This window comes from Rhinoraja longicauda, chromosome 34 (genome assembly GCF_053455715.1).
Source record: "Rhinoraja longicauda isolate Sanriku21f chromosome 34, sRhiLon1.1, whole genome shotgun sequence".
NCBI lineage: Eukaryota > Metazoa > Chordata > Chondrichthyes > Rajiformes > Arhynchobatidae > Rhinoraja > Rhinoraja longicauda.
This window is the reverse complement of record NC_135986.1, coordinates 16,334,564-16,349,144: the sequence shown is the minus strand read 5'-3', so window position 1 is coordinate 16,349,144 and position 14,581 is coordinate 16,334,564. Positions and strand designations below refer to the sequence as shown.

Sequence of the window (14,581 nt, the reverse complement as noted above, 5' to 3'; positions counted from 1 at the left end):
CCCCTTCCCAGTTCTCGTACTAGTTTTCGTGTCTCCGTCTACATCCTATCTTTGTCCCGCCCCCTCCCCTGACATCAGTCTGAAGAAGGGTCTCACCCGAAATGTCACCCATTCCTTCTCTCCTGAGATGCTGCCTGACACGCTGAGTTACCCCAGCATTTTGTGTCTACCTTCGATTTAGACCAGCATCTGTAGTGTTTTTCCTACACTTGACCTGGAGTGCTGGGGGCGACGGTGCGCGCCGGGTTTGACAGTAACCCCACTTCATGAAGCACCCATCCGGAAGATCATCAGCTGAAGTGACCCTTACATGTTCCGGTGGAATCGTCAGCGGAGTGCGTGGTTATTCTCCAGGACCTCGGGTTTCCCCCTCACTCCGAACAAGACCTCGAGGTTTGCAGCTTAATTAACTTCGGGAATAATTGTAAATTGTCCCTGGTGTGCAGGGTATTGCTAGTGTACGGAGATAACTAGTCAGTTATGATCTCTCGATGTATGTGAGCACATTCTCCACGGCGTTATGGATCGTCATAGCAAACCTTAACTGAATTGTGAATTGTCTCAGCTTAAGGCGAATGTCTTCGCCCTCTGTGAAAATGAGCGTTATCCTGGGAATCATAACAATGTCACTTTTGAATGTTGATTTTTGCAACGATCAGATTCACGTGTACCTGTTCCACGATCATCCTCGTTCCATTGCGTAGACTTGGGAGTTCCATGTTTCTCATTAAAATGATTGGAGATCCTTTTTGCAACTCAAATTTGTGTGGTGATAAACCAGAGATCTCGACTGAATCGAGGAATTCTGTCGGGAAGTGAGTAGCATCGGTTCCCTCAGTCACAGCATTGAAAGAAAAGTATTAATTCATAGTTCCAGGGAAGCGTCTGATATATCTAGAATTGAGCGGAACCAAGATACAATTATCAGAGAAATAATCGGCAGGATTATCGAAGGCGGGATGTATAAAATCAATGCAATCCTCCAGTGATCTTGCTGATAAAACCATGTCTTCTGGGATTTCAATTTCATCATCATCATTTTTTGAAATCCTGTCTTCTCTGACTTTCAAGAAAAATTGAGAATAGTTGTCTTCTCCGTCTCTCAAACGCATATTCCTCGTCAATTGAAACTTGATGAAAGTAGGATTTCTTGAAGCAGGAATTTTCAACGTCAGCATCATTTCCCCTTTTCACAACAGGAAGTTGTCGAAAATCGCCACAACAAATGGTAAAAATGCCGCCAAAAGGCTCATCGTTCTTTTCGCAAAGATCTCGAAGAGTGCTGTCACCCGCTTCAAAGCTCTCCTTGCTAATCATCGGGAACTCATCCCAAACAATCAATCTCACTCACCAGATCAAATCTGCGGTGTTGGAGTTCTTCTCAATGTTGCACATTGTATTATCGTTCACTTCGACGGGTATCTTTAATCGAGAATGTGCAGTTCTTCCACCAGGCATCAATGTAGCTGCTATGCCAGAAGAAAACATATTTCTTTATTTTACAACGTATTTTCCTTCATGGTATTAGTTGGCCGGGCTTCCCAGCTGCTCAAATGCAACCAGGGTAGGATGTTAGCTTTTCACATCTTGCTTAATTGTTGTCGAACCTGTGGAGATGTAACAGGTGAGTGGTACTGACCTTTCGGTATAAGCGTAAATGTTTTCCCCATTTCTTGTACACTGGCTGCACATCATTGCTAACGGGCTTGACTGCTCTGGGAATTAAATCACAGCAGGTGCATGGACACTTTCACCTTCACTGCAGTTTCGTCTTTCCTTGCTGAAGTTTTCCAAATTAGGCTTTAGTTCTTCTTTCAAGCACGAGTTAGATTTAGCTCTTAGGGCTAATGGAATCAAGAGATATGAGGAAAAAACAGGAACGGGGTACTGATTGTGGATGATCAGCCATGATCATATTGGTTTTTGTTGTTGTTGTTGTTTTTTAAATTATTTTTTATTTTTATAATTCTATTTTATTTTGATTTTCCAGTTCCATACATTCCGCAATGATACACATTCTCATTCACCTTAAACCCTCCGTAGTTAACAAATACTGCATATCCCAAAATAAATCATACCACAGGTATTTGAAGCACTACAAGGATGGGTAATGTCTTACTGGACATTTGATCATATCCAAAACTTAACTACACACAAAAACAAAAACAAAAACAACTAAAACCAACATTTGGGGTATACCTCTATAATATTTCATCACTACTTCTGGAGCGGTATGAAATCAAGGAAAATGAGATAGGACACGGAAGTAGGATACAAAGATCCGCTTTAAACAAATGATGGCCGTACGGGCATGATGTACAACATCCATTTTTCCCACCTTTTCAAAAATATTCCCTGTTGCAATCTTAAAGCAAAAGTTATCCTTTCCATTATAAAAATATCATATACAATGTTAATCCAGTCATCCACATTAGGTTTTCCAGGTTTCAACCACTTCCTAGTAATAGCTTTCCTGCTGGCAGCACTTAAGATCTGGAAAAGATACTTATCTTTAATAGAAGCATTTTGTACTGGTAAGGCACCAAAATATAAAAACTCAAATTTAAATGGAATACCCATATAAAAAACTTTTTGTAAAACTTTATGAATCTCCTGCCAAAATGGGATCACTGATACACAAGACCAAAATATGTAAAAATGGTTTGCCTCAAGGCACCCACATTGTCGCCAGCATGAAGAAGAATTTGTGTAATGCCTTTTTTGAACTGGTGTAATAAAAAACCCAATAAGGGTTTCCCGCCAAACATTTGAACTTGAAGTTTTCCATTGTATCTCACATAAGCTCTCCCAGGTTTCTTCTTTTAGAACCAGATTACCTTCCCTTTCCCATTTCTGTTTTACATACAGTGAGTTGCCTTTTCCCTGCCGTAAACCCTTGTATAATTTTGAGATGGTTTTCTGTTTTGAGCCTCCATGGTAAGCAAAATATTATCCCATTTTACTTCTGCACATTCCTTTTGTATTTGATCTATATAATGGCGAATTTAAAGGTATCTATAGAAATCATCATTATTCAAACCAAATTGCCTCTTCAGATTCTCCCCTTATGTAAAAATGTGCAATATGATGTCAAACCTTGAGAACTCCATCTTTTAAAACTAGTGTCCTGTCTTTTTGGTACAAAATCTGGATCAAACGTGCACCATCTCAAAACCTTCACAGCATCCCTCAGATGATTTTGGGTAACGACCTTATTCCATACCTTAAGTGATAATCGAATCCATGAGCTTCCCAAATTAATTAACTTATTTGTTAACACCTTATCTCCGATTGCAGCCTGAATCGGAAATTCCTCTGTTATAGCAATCTCAATCTCCTTCCATCTAGCACAATAGTCGGGGTTGCACCAATAAATTAATGTTCTCAGCTGAGCAGCTGCATAATAGTCTTTCAAGCACGGGAGTGCAACCCCACCTTTATTTTTGGTCAGTTGTAACCCCTGGTATCTGATTATTGGTCTTTGTCCCTGCCAAATATACCTCGAGATTTGTTTATCCCATTCTTGAAATTGTTGGTCTGATATATCTAGTGGAAGTGATTGAAAGAGATACAACAGCCTCGGTAACATAACCATTTTGACCGATTCAATACGAGATCCAAAATTAAGATAAGGTATTAGGTCCCACCTCCTAATGTCTTCCCTGATCTTATTGTTCAATGGGAGGTAGTTAAGCAAGTGCAGTTTAGTCAGATCTATTGGAATGTTTATTCCCAGATATCTCATGGTTTCAGCATCCCACCTCAAATTAAACTTTTCCCTTACTTTTACTGAGGGGCTATATTTGAAACTAAGAATTTGTGTTTTTATAACATTTAACTTATATCCAGAGAAGGATCCATATCGTTCCAAAACATAAAATAACTGTAACAAAGACTGTTCAGGGTCTGACAAATACACCAATACGTCATCGGCAAATAAAGAAATCTTTTGTTCCCCTCCTTTCATTACTATTCCTTTGATATTATTATTCTGGTTCGATAAAAACCGCAAATAAAAGGGGGCTGATTGGACATCCCTGTCTTGTTCCTCTTTCTAGCAAAAATGGTTTTGAAACTACTCCGTTAATTTTAATTCTTGCACTTGGGCTATCATAAAGAGCTTGTATTGTTTTAATAAAAGTATTGTGAAATCCAAATCTATCTAAAGCTCTAAGCAAAAAAGACCAATTTACACAATCAAAAGCTTTTTCAGCATCTAACCCAACTAGGACTGCTTCTAAGTTAAATTTTGTTATGTGGTCAATTATGTGCAATGTCCTTCTAATGTTGTCTTGGGTTTGTCTCCCTCGAACAAACCCTGTCTGATCCAGGCTAATAATTTGTGGTAGCAAACACTCTAATTGTTTGGCTAGTATGTGAGTAAAAATTTTGTAATCCTGGTTGAGTACGCTCACTGGCCTAAAATTACTGCATACAGATTTATCTTTTCCATCTTTCGGAATCAATGAGATTACTGCCTCCTTCCAGGAGGGGGGTATTACGTTCTCTTTGAGAACCCAATTGAAAGTGCGTTGTAACGTAGGGACCAATGAGTCCACCATTACCCGGTACCATTCTGAAGGGAACCCGTCTGGGCCCGGGGCCTTATTTGGTTTAAGATGTACTATAGCAGACCTAACTTCTTTCTCTGTTATTTCAGCTACAAGGGACTTACTCTGTTCACTGGTCAATTTTGGCAAATGAATCTCATTAAAGAAATCCTCCATTTCTCCCCACTGGTTTGAGGTTGTAAATATAATCTTTTGAAATATATATCAAAACAATTTTGTATTTCCTTCAATTTATAGTGTGTAAAATTAGTTACAGGGTGTTTTATTTTATGAATTGTATTCTCTGCCTGTTGTTTTTTTAGTTTATAGGCTAATAATTTACTGGCTTTTCCTCCCCCATCATAATATTTCTGTTTTACAAAAATCAACTTTTTTTCTATATCTTTTGTATAAATATCATTTATTTCATTCTTCTTCTTCACAAGTAGTTCTCGGATTTTTTGATCATTTGTATCCTTATGGTTTTGTTCCAGTTGTTTCAGTTCCACTTGCAGCCGATCTAACTTTTCATGTCTAGCTTTCTTTATGTGAGCACTGTATCCTATTATCTTGCCCCGAAGCACCGCTTTACATGCATCCCACAGTATCAGAGGTGAAACTTCGTCATTGTCATTTAGTTCCAGATACTCTGTAATATCGTTCTTAATCAGTTCTTTCATATGAGTCAGTACATATGTATTTAATCTCCATAAAGTGTCTCTTTGATACCGATCAAGAAGTAGTTTTAAATACACAGGACTATGATCTGAAAGGTCCATGCTCCCCACCTCGCAGTTTACAACCCTATGAAGGTCTTTTCCAAAGGTAAGAAAATAATCAATCCGAGAATATGCCAAATGTGGATTAGAAAAATATGTGTAGTCTCGTTTTGACAAATTTAGTTCTCTCCATACATCAATTAATCCAATATCCTTTATTGCCAAATTAATTTTTTTATTTATCAATTTCGGCTGAGCTATATGAACATTTGAAGAGTCCAGTTTAGGATTTAATCTAACATTAAGATCCCCCCACAGATTAATACTCCCTGGGTTTCAGATATTATCAAATCAAACACTTGTTTAAAAAAATTCCAATCCGAGTTGGGAGGAGCGTAAATATTTAACAGAATAACCAATGAGCCGCCTAAATTACCTCTCATGAAGATATATCTCCCCTCTGGATCTCTCTTTTCAAAGGTGGGATCAAAACTTATATTGCTAGAGATTAATATTGCCACCCCCTCCTATGACCAGCACTATATGATGATGAGTACTGATGTTTAAAGCCCAGTCGTTTTAGTTTGGCATGCTCTGTTTCAGACAGGTGTGTTTCTTGTAGAAAGGCCACCTCGACTCTATCTCTCTTTATTTTGGTTAATATCTTGCTTCTCTTAATAGGATTGATAAGGCCATTCACATTATAAGTTACTATTTTAACTGCTTGCATTTAGTGTCCAATAAGTAGAAGAAATAAAAGTATATAAACCATACCAGCTCCAGTATCCATGCACGAAACAGCCTCCAAAAAACAACTACAGAACAAAAACACAATAATAACACTAAAGTAAATAAACGGACTTCCAACTGTGGGGTCCTGATTTTTACCCTTTTAAAGCCCTGATGGTGAGAGGGCTTTGAGGTGTTGCCTCTCCCCCTGACAGGTGGGAGAGGGCCGTCTTCTAACGGTGGCTCTTCCGTTCCAAAGCTGTCCATCTATCCGGCTACCCGGTTAGAAGAGTCCACCCGACATATACGTAATATCCGTGTTCATAGCCTATACCATGCTCGTTTAATGTAACGAGTAAAAACAAGGCCTTAAAGTCTGTCCTCCGATGGGAGACGGGTCCTGAAACTCCCCAACATCAAAACTCGACTCACCCGCTTCCTTTGGTCACCTCTGCCGTTCGAACCTTTCGGTTCAGTGATTATCCCGAGTCCTGACGTCTAAAAGCCGGTAGCATTTCCTTGAAATCCACTTTCCTGACCGTTCTCTCCCGGTTCCCCGGTCTCCCGGCACTACGCCAATTGAGATGCTGGATCCGCTCCAAAAGGGACTCCGGGTGTTTGATGACCGACACCGGGAGTCCACTCTTCGCCATATCCTCCGTCGCTTCCTCCGCCGATCCATATACCACTGTTCCCTCCTGGTAGAAAACTCTTAACTTGGCCGGAAATGGAGTTTGAAATCTGATTTTCTTCTCCTTCAGGATTCTTTTCGCTTCAGAGTATTCCCTCCGTTTTTTAACACATCTGGCGCATAATCGTGATCCAGGTTAACTCTCTTCTCGAGGTATTGAAATCCTCTATTCTGCCAGGCCAGTCTAAGCAGCTCCTCTTTCATCCTGTAACTTGACAACTTGGCCACCATGGACCTCGGTCGGGCATCCCCGGGCGGCTTCGACATCAGAGCTCGGTGCGCTCTCTCTACCCGTAGTTTAAAGGCGGCCGGGAGCCCCAGTCCTTCCCGCAACAAACTTTCCACAAAATCCACCATTGACGGGGAGTTCTCCTCTGCTCCCTCTTTAACTCCATGAATTCGGATATTTTCACGTCTGGAGCGGCTCTCTATATCCGTCAATTTGGCATCTAGGTATATTTGGAGTTGCAGCAGTTCCGTCACCACGTCCTCTGCCACCTGTAGCCTGTTTTCAGCCGCGTCAATCCTCTCTTCCGCCTCCCCGATTCTGGTGTTCGTCTTAGTAATTTCTTCCCGAATTCCGTTCAGCTGCTCACTATTGTCCTTTCTAAACTCTCTCAACTCTTTCAATATGAGGCTGAGGTCCGCTCTCTCTCGTTCCTTATCTGGGTGCATTTGCTTATCATCGTCCTCCCTTGCACTGCTAGCTGAGGAGGCTCGGCTAGCCCCTTCCCCCTCACCATCGAAAAACTCCATCTGCGTCGACTTTTTACTCTTTCCTCTAGGCATAATCCTGACCCACAATATTTACGAAACTGCAACAAAGTTTTGGAAATATTCGAGTTGTAGTGGGTAAATATTAACTCAAAATGTCGGGAGCTCTTACCCTAATCTGCCATCTCGTGGCTCGTTCAACCGGAAGTCAGCCATGATCATATTGAATGGCGGGACGGTACTATGTTGAAAGACTGGAGCGGCTCGGCTTGTACACACTGGAATTTAGAAGGATGAGAGAGGATCTTATCGAAACACATAAGATTATTATGGGGTTGGACACGTTAGAGGCAGGAAATATGTTCCCAATGTTGGGGGAGTCCAGAACCAGGGGCCACAGTTTAAAAATAAGGGCTACGTCATTTAGAACGGAGATGAGGAAAACCTTTTCAGTCAGAGAGTTGTAAGTCTGTGGAATTCTCTGCCTCAGAAGGCAGTGGAGGCCAATTCTCTGAATGCATTCAAGAGAGAGCTTGATGGAGCTCTTAGGGACAGCGGAGTCGGGCGGTGTGGGGAGAGGGCGGGAACGGGGTGCTGATTGAGAGTGATCAGCCATGATCACATTGAATGGTGGTGCTAGCTCGAGGGGCCGAATGGTCTACTCCTGCACATATTGTTTATTGTCTATTGTCTATGCTACAGCAACCTTGACCTAGAACTTTGGAGAGGATGAAATTAGTGAGAAATGTCTTGCCCGTTCCTGCTGGTGAATCAATATAAAACATTGAAGGAAGATTCATTTCGTACACAGGATCATACATTGCTCTTTGCTTAGCATTCAGCAGAGGCTCTTTCCCTTCAACGAATGGCTGTTTTTCAGGTCTATTGTACTGCAATTCACGCAGCAATTCTGGATTGTCATCATCAAGGTCCTTCCTTCCATGTCATGGTGGTGGCAAATGAAAGTATCCCAGTATCTTGTTGTAATTCGCAAGCTTGTCTTGAATATACAATAGAAACTGATCATGATGTTTCTCATCAATCATGATATTTGGTGCACCAATTGTTCTCTGTTCTCTATGAAGGTAATCTTCAGACATTGAATTCTTGAAGCGATCCCATAATTGTCGAGGAGTGTTGATCTCAGCACTCCTCAGCAAAACAACAAACAAATCTCTTATTGCACAGGGGAGTCTTGTCCTCTCATAATCTTCCATCGTCGTTGCCAATGGTCTTCAGTTTGCAACAAAACTCTTTCTATAGTCACATCTGTGGAGTCATTTGCGTTCATTGGAACCATCATCTCCAGGGACCTTAAATGTGGGTCCATCATCTACCCAACAGTCAAAAAGGCCTAAAAGAAGTTGTACTTCCTGCGGCAATTGAGGAAACATAATTTGCCACAGGCAATGATGGTCCAATTCTATACTGCTATCATTGAGTTCGTCCTCATCTTCTCCATCATGGTCTGGATTGGCTCAGCCACCAAGCACGACATCCGGAGGCTACAACGGATCGTTCGCCAAGCTGAGAAGGTTGTTGGTTCAATCTTCCCCCCATTCACGGATTGTACACTGCAAGGGCCAGGAAACGAGCGGGCAAGATCATCTCTGACCGCTCTCACCCTGGCCACAAACTCTTGCAGTACCTCCCTCTAGAAGACGACTCCGGACTGTCAAAGCAACCACAGCCAGGCATAATTATTTTCCCCATGAGTGGTAGTTCTAGTCAATAACCAAAGTCTGTAGTTTCTTTTTTTGCTCTGGTTTATTTTCACCCATGTGTTTAGACCATAATGTTGTATCCTTATTGTTTTGATGTGTTTATGCTTTATTCTTAATTGTTAACTGTACGTTTGTGTTGTCATTTGTGAGCGGCACAGCAAGGCACATTCCTTGTATACGCACATACTGGGCCATTAAACTTATTCATTCATTCATTCGTTCATTCATTCATTCATTCATTCATTCATTCATTCATTCATTCATTCATTCATTCATTCATTCATTCATTCATTCATTCATTCATTCATTTATTCATTCATTCATTCATTCATACTATGCAGACGTCTTTGAGGGAAGGAAGAATATGTCCGCATTGTATCCTCACTGAATCGAATGACACTGGCCTTTTTACGTGATGGAGAATCAGTCTCAAGTAGAAGAGGTCACCACATCTTGGAGAAACGGTATACACTCGTCCCAGAACGATGGCTTCAAAAATACCTGGAAGATCTTCCACTATCTTCCCAAACTTCCTTCTTTGCCATTTCCTATTGTCCCACGTGTAAAATCGGGGTACATCAGCATAGTACCGTGTTCTTGCAAATTGATCTCGAGAACACAATTCCATGAATTCAGTTCAAGTCGTTCGCGCGATATCCTTATTTCTCACCTGCCGAACAGCATCGACTCCGATAACTGTTCGTTATTCTTGTGGTAGATGTATCTGGAGTCGAATGACTGCCCGACTGCCTCAGAGCTGTGGAACTGCCTTGTCAGCACATGGACACACTATCAAGGCGTAATAGATAGGATCAGAATTAGGCCATTTGGCCCATCAGGCCTACTCTGCCATTTAATCATGTCTGATCAGTCTCTCCCCCCTAACCCCATTCTGCCTTCTCGCCATAAACCCTGACACAAGGACTAATCACGAACCTGTCTTAAAAATATCAATTGACATGGCCTCCACAGGCTTCTGTGGCAATCAAGTCCACAGTTTTACCACCCAGTGACTAAAGACATTCATCCTCATCTGAAAGGAGTCATTGACATTGACTACAGGCCCAGTGCCATCATATGCTCCTGACATGTTAACCATCTCATTGCTGGGATCATTCATGTAAACCTCTTCGGAGCCCTCTCTGGAGACAGCACATTCTTCATATCATATCATATCATATATTTCCAGCCGGAAACAGGCCTTTTCGGCCCACCAAGTCCGTGCCGCCCAGCGATCCCCGTACATTAACACTATCCTACACCCACCAGGGACAATTTTTACATTTACCCAGCCAATTAACCTACATACCTGTACGTCTTTGGAGTACGTCTTCCTCAGACATCACGCCCCAAATTGCTCACAGTACACGAAAAGTGGCCTGATCAACGCCTTATAAAGTCTCAGCCTTCTTCCCGGTGTGCCTCCCGCAGGCGACTTTGGTAAACGACGCACGAGGCCAGATCCCAGGTACCTCTCTTCTCCTACCAGGGTCGCTCCTCGCCAGTTTCGTCCGTTTTTGTCACCGGGTACATCATCCCGGTCTCTATTCTACTGGGGGGGGACGAGCATGGGATGGGTTGGGGGACTCCCCCTTCCATGTTCAGTTCGGTATCTGGCACAGGGTAAGAAATACAACTATCGTCATTATGGTATGAACGTCGACTTCTCCAACCAGATAGCTCCTCTGTCCCTCCCTTCCCCTCCTCCTTCCCAGATCTCCCTCTATCTTCCTGTCTCCACCTATATCCTTCCTTTGTACCACCCCCGACTTCAGTCTGAAGAAGGGTCTCGACCCGAAACGTCACCCATTCCTTCTCTCCCGAGATGCTGCCTGACCTGCTGAGTTACTCCAGCATTTTGTGAATAAATCGTCATTATGTTGTCTCTGTATCTGAGTTAATCGCCTGGTCTCATTGTTAATCTTGCACTCCTGGTCGGAATGTTCCCTCTTCGTTTCCTTCTCTCCAATGTAGTTATCATTAGCAGTTGTTAGTTTATCTCTATGACTGTTTCTCCCCTGTCTTTCAGATCTGAGGATCGATTTCCGTATCTCGCAGGCAGAACGGAATGCACGAGGCCACGCGCAGAGAGCGAAATATGTGCGTGCTGTTAAAACCGGTCGTCTTGCTTCAGTGGGAGTCGCTTCTTTTTCCCACAGAATTACTTTGCGGTGTTAACGTTACCGGAAAGGCTCAGCGAGATCAGTGTTCAGTTGTGTGAGAACGTGTGTAATTGGAGGCGTTGGGGTCGTAAGTGTCTTGTGACGAACAGCGAACTTGCAAAGTTAAATGTGTATGGGTGTGTTCGAACCTGCCCGTGCATCTCTTGCCGAAGGTTTCTGTAGTGTCGGTATACATAAAATACTGGAGCAACTCAGTGGGACAGGCAGCATCTCTGGAGAGAAGGAATGGGTGACATTTCGGGTCCAGGCAGTGAGTCTAAAGAGGTGTCTCGACCCGAAATTTCACGCATTCGTTCTCTCCAGAGATGCTGCCTGTCCCGCTGAGTTACTCCAGCATTTTGTGTCTGCCTTCGATTTAAACCAACATCTGCAGTTCTTACCTACGCGGTTTCTGTAGTGTAGTGGTTATCACGTTCGCCTAACACGCGAAAGGTCCCTGGTTCGAAACCAGGCAGAAACATTCCGTTTTTCGTTGTGTGGACCTAAAGTGAAATAACAGTAAGAAAACGACAAACAACCTCTGCACAAGCCACACGACATAATTTTTCTGTTGCCTTCTCATTCTATGATTCACTCTATACTTCGAAGAGTACAATGCTTCCTCTGCTGCAGCTGCACCTACACGCACTGCAATCATGTGGTTATCCTCTGTTGGCCTTTCATTAACGTTGGGACCGGATTGAATAGATGTAATGAGAACGTGAAAAAGATGCAGCGAGGAGAACTACGGACAGTGACCTGGAAGACACAACATCCTTCCTGAGACATCATGCCCAAAATTGCTCACAGTACACGAAAAGCAGGCTGATTTTCCTTCTCTCCAATGTAGTTATCATTAACAGTTGTTAATTTCTCTCTATGACTGTTTCGCTCCTATCTTTCAGATCTGAAGATCGAGTTTCCTGTCTCTCGGGCAGAAGGGAATGCGCGAGGCCACACGCAGAGTGCAGAGAACGTGCATACGTTTAGACGATGGAGTCGTCAGTGTCCTGTGATTATCAGCAAAATTGCAAACTGAAATGTATATGGCCATGTTGAAATCTGTCCATGCATGAGGATTTCTGCGGTGTAGTGGTTATCACGTTCGCCAAACACAAAGGCAGAAGCATTCCAAACTTTTCGTTTTGTTGACCTGATGTTGTGTAACAGGAACAGAACCAACGAGAGAGCAGGTTATTCTAGACTGGGTATTGAGTAATGAGGAAGGGTTAGTTAGCAGTCTTGATGTGCGTGGCCCCTTGGGCAAGAGTGACCATAATATGGTTGAGTTCTTCATTAGGATGGAGAGTGACATAGTTAATTCAGAAACAACGGTTCTGAACTTAAAGAAAGTTAACTTTGAGGGTATGAGACGTGAATTGGCCAAGATAGACTGGCAATTGATTCTTAAAGGGTTGACGGTGGATATGCAATGGAAGGCATTGAAAGACCGCATGGATGAACTACAACAATTGTTCATCCCAGTTTGGCAAAAGAATAAATCAGGGAAGGTAGTGTATCCGTGGCTAACAAGGGAAATTAGGGATAGTATCAAAACAAAAGATGAAGCAAACAAATTAGCAAGAAAAAGCAGCCTACCAGAGGACTGGGAGAAATTCAGAGTCCAGCAGAGGAGTACAAAGGGCTTAATTAGGAGAGGAAAAATAGATTATGGAAGAAAACTGGCAGGCAGAAACAGGTGAATTGATCATGGGGAACAAGGACATGGCAGGCCAATTGAATAACTACTTTGGTTCTGTCTTCACTAAGGAAGACATAAATAATCTGCCGGAAATAGCAGGGGAGCGGGGGTCAAATGAGATGGAGGAACTGAGTGAAATCCAGGTTAGTCGGGAAGTGGTGTTAGGTAAATTGAATGGATTAAAGGCCGGTAAATCCCCAGGGCCAGATAGGCTGCATCCCAGAGTGCTTAAGGAGGCAGCCCCAGAAATAGTGGATGCATTAGTGATAATTTTTCAAAACTCGTTAGGTTCTGGAGTAGTTCCTGAGGATTGGAGGGTAGCTAATGTAACCCCACTTTTCAAAAAGGGAGGGAGAGAGAAAACGGGGAATTACGGACCAGTTAGTCTAACATCGGTAACGGGGAAAATGCTAGAGTCAGTTATTAAAGATGGGATAGCAGCACATTTGGCAAGTGGAGAAATCATTGGACAAAGTCGGTATGGATTTATGAAAGGTAAATCATGTCTGACGAATCATAAATTTTTTCGAAGATGTAACTAGTAGAGTTGATAAGGGAGAACCAGTGGATATGTTATATCTGGACTTCCAGAAGGCTATCGACAAGGTCCCACATAAGAGATTAGTATGTAAACTTAAAGCATACGGTATTGTGGGTTCAATATTGATGTGGATAGAGAACTGGCTGGCAGACAGGAAGCAAAGGGTAGCAATAAACGGGTCCTTTTCAGAATGGCAGGCAGTGACTTGTGGGGTACCGCAAGGCTCAGTGCTGGGTCCCCAGCTATTTACAATATATATTTATGATTTGGACGAGGGAATTGAATGCAACATCTCCAAGTTTGCGGATGACACGAAGTTGGGGGGGCAGTGTTTGCTGTGAGGAGGATGCTAGGAGGCTGCAAGATGACTTGGATAGGTTAGGTGAGTGGGCAAATGCGTTGCAGATGCAGTATAATGTGGATAAATGTGAGGTTATCCACTTTGGTGGCAAGAACAGGAAAACAGACTATTATCTGAATGGTGGCCGATTAGGAAAAGGGGAGATGCAACGAGACCTGGGTGTCGTGGTACACCAGTCATTGAAAGTGGGTATGTAGGTGCAGCAGGCAGTAAAGAAAGCGAACGGTATGTTAGCATTCATAGCAAAATGATTTGAGTATAGGAGCAGGGAGGTTCTACTGCAGATATACAGGGCATTGGTGAGACCACACCTGGAGTAGTGCGTACAGTTTTGGTCTCCTAATCTGAGGAAAGACATTCTTGCCATAGAGGGAGTACAAAGAAGGTTCACCAGATTGATTCCTGGGATGGCAGGACTTTCATATGAAGAAAGACTGGATAGACTCGGCTTGTACTGGCTGGAATTTAGAAGATTGAGGGGGGATCTTATAGAAACTTACAAAATTCTTAAGGGGTTGGACAGGCTGGATGCGGGAAGATTGTTCCCGATGTTGGGGAAGTCCAGAACAAGGGGTCACAGTTTAAGGATAAGGGGGGAGTCTTTTAGGACCGAGGTGAGAAAGTTTTTTGTCACACAGATAGTGGTGAATCTGTGGCATTCTCTGCAACAGAAGGTAGTTGAGGCCAG

General features: G+C 42.7%; 1 non-coding gene across 1 annotated transcript; it reads left to right on the top strand.

The window, feature by feature from the left end:
* Positions 1 to 11,697: 11,697 nt before the first annotated feature.
* trnav-aac (transfer RNA valine (anticodon AAC)) lies at positions 11,698 to 11,770 on the top strand. The gene has a single exon. It is a non-coding gene; the product is annotated as a tRNA-Val (tRNA).
* The last annotated feature ends 2,811 nt before the right edge of the window (positions 11,771 to 14,581 follow it).